The sequence below is a fragment of the Carassius carassius genome, chromosome 36, assembly GCF_963082965.1.
Source record: "Carassius carassius chromosome 36, fCarCar2.1, whole genome shotgun sequence".
Classification (NCBI taxonomy): domain Eukaryota; kingdom Metazoa; phylum Chordata; class Actinopteri; order Cypriniformes; family Cyprinidae; genus Carassius; species Carassius carassius.
In genome coordinates, this window is record NC_081790.1 from 27,060,185 (window position 1) to 27,066,184 (window position 6,000).

Sequence of the window (6,000 nt, forward strand, 5' to 3'; positions counted from 1 at the left end):
AGACAGATGCATACAAACATATGTAATATCACATATCTCCCTGTGTGTTCACATTTGGAATTCTTAGTACAGTAGCATATCATATGATTGTTCACTTTCTTTAAACTTGAAATGAAATGGTGAAATACATGAGATCACAGCAGTGAAAAATACTTAAAGAAAAAAATCCTTTACTTGTATATGTGGCTTCATACCAGTGATTTACATTATTTGTGGCTGTGTGTCACGGCATACGCATTAAATAGAAAATCTGGTTCCATATATGAAGCATTGCATGAGTCTATCAGTTACTAAGTAGTAATTATAGCAGGCACTTAAAGTGCACTTTTCACAGAAATAATTCCTTACGCAAAACTTGAGGGTTATGGAGCCTTTGGAAGCCAGTCGGAATTATTGCAATTACTACATATATTTTAGTATGTATTTTGATGCTGTAAAAAATTACTTACAAACATTGCCAAAATAGTACTTATTTATATGGATGATGTCACAATGGGCTTATACTACAAAACTACATTCACCATCATAAATCATGACAGCTCAAAATTGCAAAAAAAATATATATATACATTACTATTAATAAAGCTTTATTTTCTGAACTAATACACATCCTTTGGTTTGCATTTTGCTACATTAGCTCTGAAAAAGCTTCTTGACTTTGTCAGTTCACTGGTAATCCTTCCCTCCAGTGAGCTGTTAACCACTATTAACTGCCGTGATCATTGAGTCAGTAAGTGCAACTTGAGAACCAGATAGGTTCAATTCATTAAGAGAGAGAGAGCGAGAGAGAGAGACAAATTTCGCTGACTGTCATAAGTCCTTGGACCATCCAGAACACCACCATCATCAAAAATGTGCAGTATTCCACACTGACTCACGTAGGTTCAAAAACAGACACTCTGGGTCTAGTCTATCTTCAGATAGAGGGCATCAGAACTCAGTAAATCATCTCCCAGTTTCTCACACAGTGGACACAAACCCACCAACCCCCAACACCCACCCCCATGTCCCAGCATCCATCATGTTCAAAGATCTGAAGGTTACAACTGTACAGGATCCCAGCTTACAGAGAGGAACTAACTAGGCAATAAAGCATTCACAGCTCTTCCCGGGGTAGCGAGCGATGTCTATCAGTCTAGTGATTCTGTCATATGTCTTACATCACCACTTTGGTTTCCAGAGAACAAGAGTCGAAAGTAAACGGACATGCTGAATGTAAAAGAATGAGGTTTATGGAGTATGTAACCTGTGTCTAATATTGAGGGACTTTATCCTTCTTAGCATGGTGCATAAATAAGAGCTCTTACTTGCACAGTGTTTATTGCTGTTGTGAACACTTTCTGCGCTATTAGCAACTCCAAAATGGAACTACAAATATAACATTCTAGGGGGGGTTGCTACAGTCAACAAAAAGCCCTCACCCAACCCTATACGTAGATATTCTGGTTACTAGTTTTGGCTATGATCCCTCTTTTAATTATTTTTTTCACCCATTTATCTTTTAAAAAGTTTTTTATCAACAAACCATGAGAATTAAAGTTATTGAACGAGTTACACTCCAAAGTTTCATACAAAGGGTTAGGGGGCTGTTCAAATCCCTAAACCTAAGTATGAACAAGTATGACTAGACTAGTCTCGACTAGAGACTGACATGTTGGACTTTTTCAAACAAAGATAGAAATGATTTAAAAACATCACAGGACCAAGAATAGTCAATAGCTTTAAGACCTTTGTGTACACAATATACCTTTGATGTAGAAAAAGAGACAGCCAAGCTGTAACCAGGTTAGATTAAATGCTTGGTTGTACTATTAAGACACATGCATGAATATGCACCACACTGTGTTGACGCTCATATAGTGAGGCTATAACGTCATAAATATGCAATTACAGCAGATATATAATGCATTGGAATTTCTGAGAGTAACCACCATGCTCTTAGTCATCTTGCTTCATGTAGTTCGGCATGATTTCTCTTTCTCCTTCAAGAGGCACTTCCTGGTAGCCTCATCCCACATGCGCAAACACATCACTCCACCATGGGGGTGGACAACCCCACCTGCCTCATCTCCAGATTACCAAAGACTCAGAGAGACGGCCCAACCTGAATGACAAGATTGATTTATGTGAGTCGTTCCTCTGCCCTCAGCATTGGGAGGCCATCAAGCCTGCCTATAGGCAGCCCCCCTCACCGTTACCTCTTATTGCCATTATTGATCAGGCAGTATTTCAATGGCATGTGACCTGGGACATCTGTTGCAGATTGCCTACTTGTCACTCTGTCTGTGGTGAGGTCATGCCCCTCACGCCACTCCTATGCATTAGATCGTCTGTATTGTTATTCGCAAGAGAAACACTCTAGGAGATTGTGTCGATGCATACAGAATCCTCCTGAGCGAGGCGTCCGTGGCTGGCTGCTTCGGTGGGGGGCGGCGTGATGTAGAGGTGGGAAGACAGACGGGCGAGTGAGTAGGTGCCAACACGCTCGAGTGACTGGCTTATGTCTGCAGCATATTACTGTAGTGTAGGGTAAAGGACCGATGCCAAGGTCCTGGCCTCTTTTTTACTGAATGTATTTACTTAGAAGTGTGAATGTGGCGTACAAATGATAGCTTTGAGGCAGAGGAAGGACAGTTGTATCTTTGGTTTCAGGCAGGAAGTGAATTCTGACTTGGTATCTCTCTTGCAGATTTTAATTAAAGAAAAACCTTGTGGAAATAATGTAAACTTTAGCATACTTAGTAACAGTACTTATTATGGAAACAGTATACTTTAAAATGAATATGCTCACGTATTGAATATAATGTTTTGGACACTTAATTAGATGTTAGTTAAAATTAAATGAAAATGTATTGTAGCTTAAATATAATTCATTATTTAATAATATTATTTAATATAGAATATATTAAAATCCATAATGATTAAGTATATTACAGTACATCAAATTAATTGACCTATAAAGTTCTTTTTGACCTAGTTAAGAAGACTTTGGGCCCTATAATACACCCAGCACAATATGACGCAACGCGCAGCACGAGTCTCTTTGCTAGTTTCAGTCCACCGCCGTACGCATTTTCCCATCCAGCGCCACGTCGCTTAATTAGCGAATGCATTTGCGCTAATTTTTGCGCCCATGAGCGTGCTGGCCTTAAAAACAGGTGTGTACAGGCACATTGCTGGCGCAATGCTATTTTAAGGAGCTGAAAATAGACTGCGCCATAGACCAACTCAAACCTGGTCTAAAGTCTGGCGCAATGTTTTTTTCTTTGTTATTTAAAGAGCGTGTTAGTATAGACGGGTTGTTATGGGTGTGTTTCTTTCTTGGCATTTGTTGGTTTTGTTTTTCCTTGTGTTGTAGGCGACTGCAGAGATACAGGACACCTGACTCCCATTAGTGAAGTGACATTCAGCCAAGTATGGTGACCCATACTCAGAATTTGTGCTCTGCATTTAACCCATCCGAAATGCACACACACAGAGCAGTGAACACACACACACACACTGTGAGCACACACCCGGAGCAGTGGGCAGCCATTTATGCTGCGGCGCCCGGGGAGCAGTTGGGGGTTCAGTGCCTTGCTCAAGGGCACCTAAGTCGTGGTATTGAGGGTGGAGAGAGAACTGTACATGCACTCCCCCCACCCACAATTCCTGCAGGCCCGGGACTCGAACTCACAACCTTTCGATTGGGAGTCCGACTCTCTAACCATTAGGCCACGACTTCCATTAGGAGGTGGAGATAAATATCGTGGTTTCATAAAATGAAAGGAGGCAGGGAGAGTTGACATCATCTCCGGCTGGCCTCGGGTTGCCTCGCTTTGGGATCAATCGTTGTCTGCATTTTGTATTGTGTAAACCCCTAGATTTTGTAATGAATATTAATTATATTAATTCAGTGGTGTGGCTGTCCCATCTTTGCTGCGGTTACGAGCTGGCCGTAACAGGGTCCACAACGCGCATTTTTCCATCGTTAAAATAGCAAAAGTGGATTTGGACACGGCCTGAGTGCACCTACGCCGTGTGCTTTACACTTCGTGTTTACATCGTTCCATGACCATTCTTCGAATCTTCTCTTTTGTATAATACAACAACAAAAAGGCCTATGAGTAACTGAGAATGGGAATATCATTTAAAATGTTGACAGAATTTCCCTTTAATGTTAAAATATGCTCCCTTACTAATTTGCAGAGTTCTAGAAAAGTGTTTGATTAAATTACCAGACAGGTCAACTTCTGTCAAAAGCGTGTTTAATTTTCAACAGATTTGATGAGCTGTCTTCAAATATAAGCACTGTAACTTTAACTGTGTATCTGTAATATTATAAGAAGGCCCTAAATATAAAGGCTGCTGGAAGTGTATATTGTAGAGGTAAAGTCTTTTGATTGCAATGAGATCTCGGCAGTTATTTGCTAATTACTTGTGCTTTGTCTTCAGAGACCCGGAGAGGGCTTCTTCTCTGACCAGCTGGTCCTGCAGCAGAGGAAAAGCTGAAATAGATTCAACACAATTGTGATGTGCCAACTGATCAAATTGGGCTGTAATCACTCTAATCAAAGCTTAATCACTGGTTTTTGCTGGAGTGGTTGCTCCGTTGAGAATAGCTTAATAGAGAGAAGCCATCTCTGTGTTTGTGGTGTTGCTTTGAAAGTCAGTTTCACCCTAACATTAGTTTCACCATAACACTAAACAAATGAGATTTAGCCTTGTTATACAATGTTGAATAAAGTGTTAATAAGTTATAGTCCTGTTTTTGCGTGCATTGTAGGATTAGATTTAGACAAAACTAGTTTTCATTGCATGGGCAGGTTTGGTAAATGTACTGTATGTTTTTCAAGTTTATTTTGTGATTTTATTCTCATCCAAAATCAGTAAAAATCACAGTGCAAATTAACTTATGTTTTCAGCTAACTGCAATATAATATCTCAATATTTCAGCCAGACCACCAGGAACACTTTCAGTCCTCTTTATGGCCTCCAACAAAATGTAATACTTACAGTGATATAAAAAAGTCCTTTAGAGCTTACAGAAATATATATAATTTTAGTAACCAACCTTGAACGACCTTCTGATTATATAACATTAACTAATACATGTAATGCAAGTTCGCTTATACAATGCCCAGGTCTGCCTGAACTGCCTTTAAACTGGCCCTTTGTAACTAATTTGAGTGCAGCATATGTATTGAATTCAATTAAGCTGTAGGTCACGTGTGGTGCAATGCACCATGGGGCGTGCTGGCGATGTGACAGCTTTAGCAGGTGAAGCTATTACCAGCACAGTTGTCCCACCCGGCAGGTGAAGCTGGGAGGAGAAGCTGGACACTGTGAAAACAGGAAGGACACCAGTAGGGGACAACGTTTAGCATCTCTGGAGGAGCAGTAAAACCTTCCTATTAAACTGCTAACACAAGATCTCACTGCTGATCGCCTCAATTGTGAAGCCTGCTGTAGAGATGCATGACTGCTTTCGTACCATTGAGTAAATGGGCCTGTGTGTTTATTGTAGCTTTATAGCCTGTTTAGCTGTGTTTTGCTGCTTTAGCTATTTGCATCTTTTTAGATTATGTACACATGAAGAAAATGTGGTTAAATGTTTGTAGGGTAGGATGTGAGTAAGGTATGAGAGTGTCAGGATGTTTTAAAGTTGTGTTATGTGACTGGATTCTGGCACCCACATTCTGTGGTCTTGATATATCTCCTTGGATGTGTGCTCTTTTCTTTGTTTCACATTTGGTTTTGGTGTTGGGATCTAGAATCTCATGCTCCATATTGAATTGTAAGCACATGGCATTTGCTGTTAGCTCCTTTACCATGTGGTCTTACTGTAAGTGTGTTTGACTTTGGCTGACATTTGGAACTTAAGTTTGCACTGTAGTTATTCATTAGGAGCCTGAGTCTGAGCAGTAGTGATTAATTTAGAGATTGAGTCAATGCAGTAGTGATTCATTTGGAGCTTGAGTATCCGCAGCAGTGATTCATTTGGAGCCTGAGTCAGTGCAG

At 40.3% G+C, this 6,000-nt stretch overlaps 1 protein-coding gene across 1 annotated transcript in view; it reads left to right on the forward strand.

Annotated features, from left to right (window-relative positions):
* Nucleotides 1-5,640, forward strand: part of LOC132117501 (protein sprouty homolog 4-like) — a 217,603-nt gene extending 211,963 nt beyond the window's left edge. The window contains exon 3 of the transcript XR_009425763.1: nucleotides 5,625-5,640. The gene's annotated coding sequence lies outside the window, so the exon portion shown is untranslated. The remainder of the gene's footprint in view (nucleotides 1-5,624) is intronic.
* The last annotated feature ends 360 nt before the right edge of the window (nucleotides 5,641-6,000 follow it).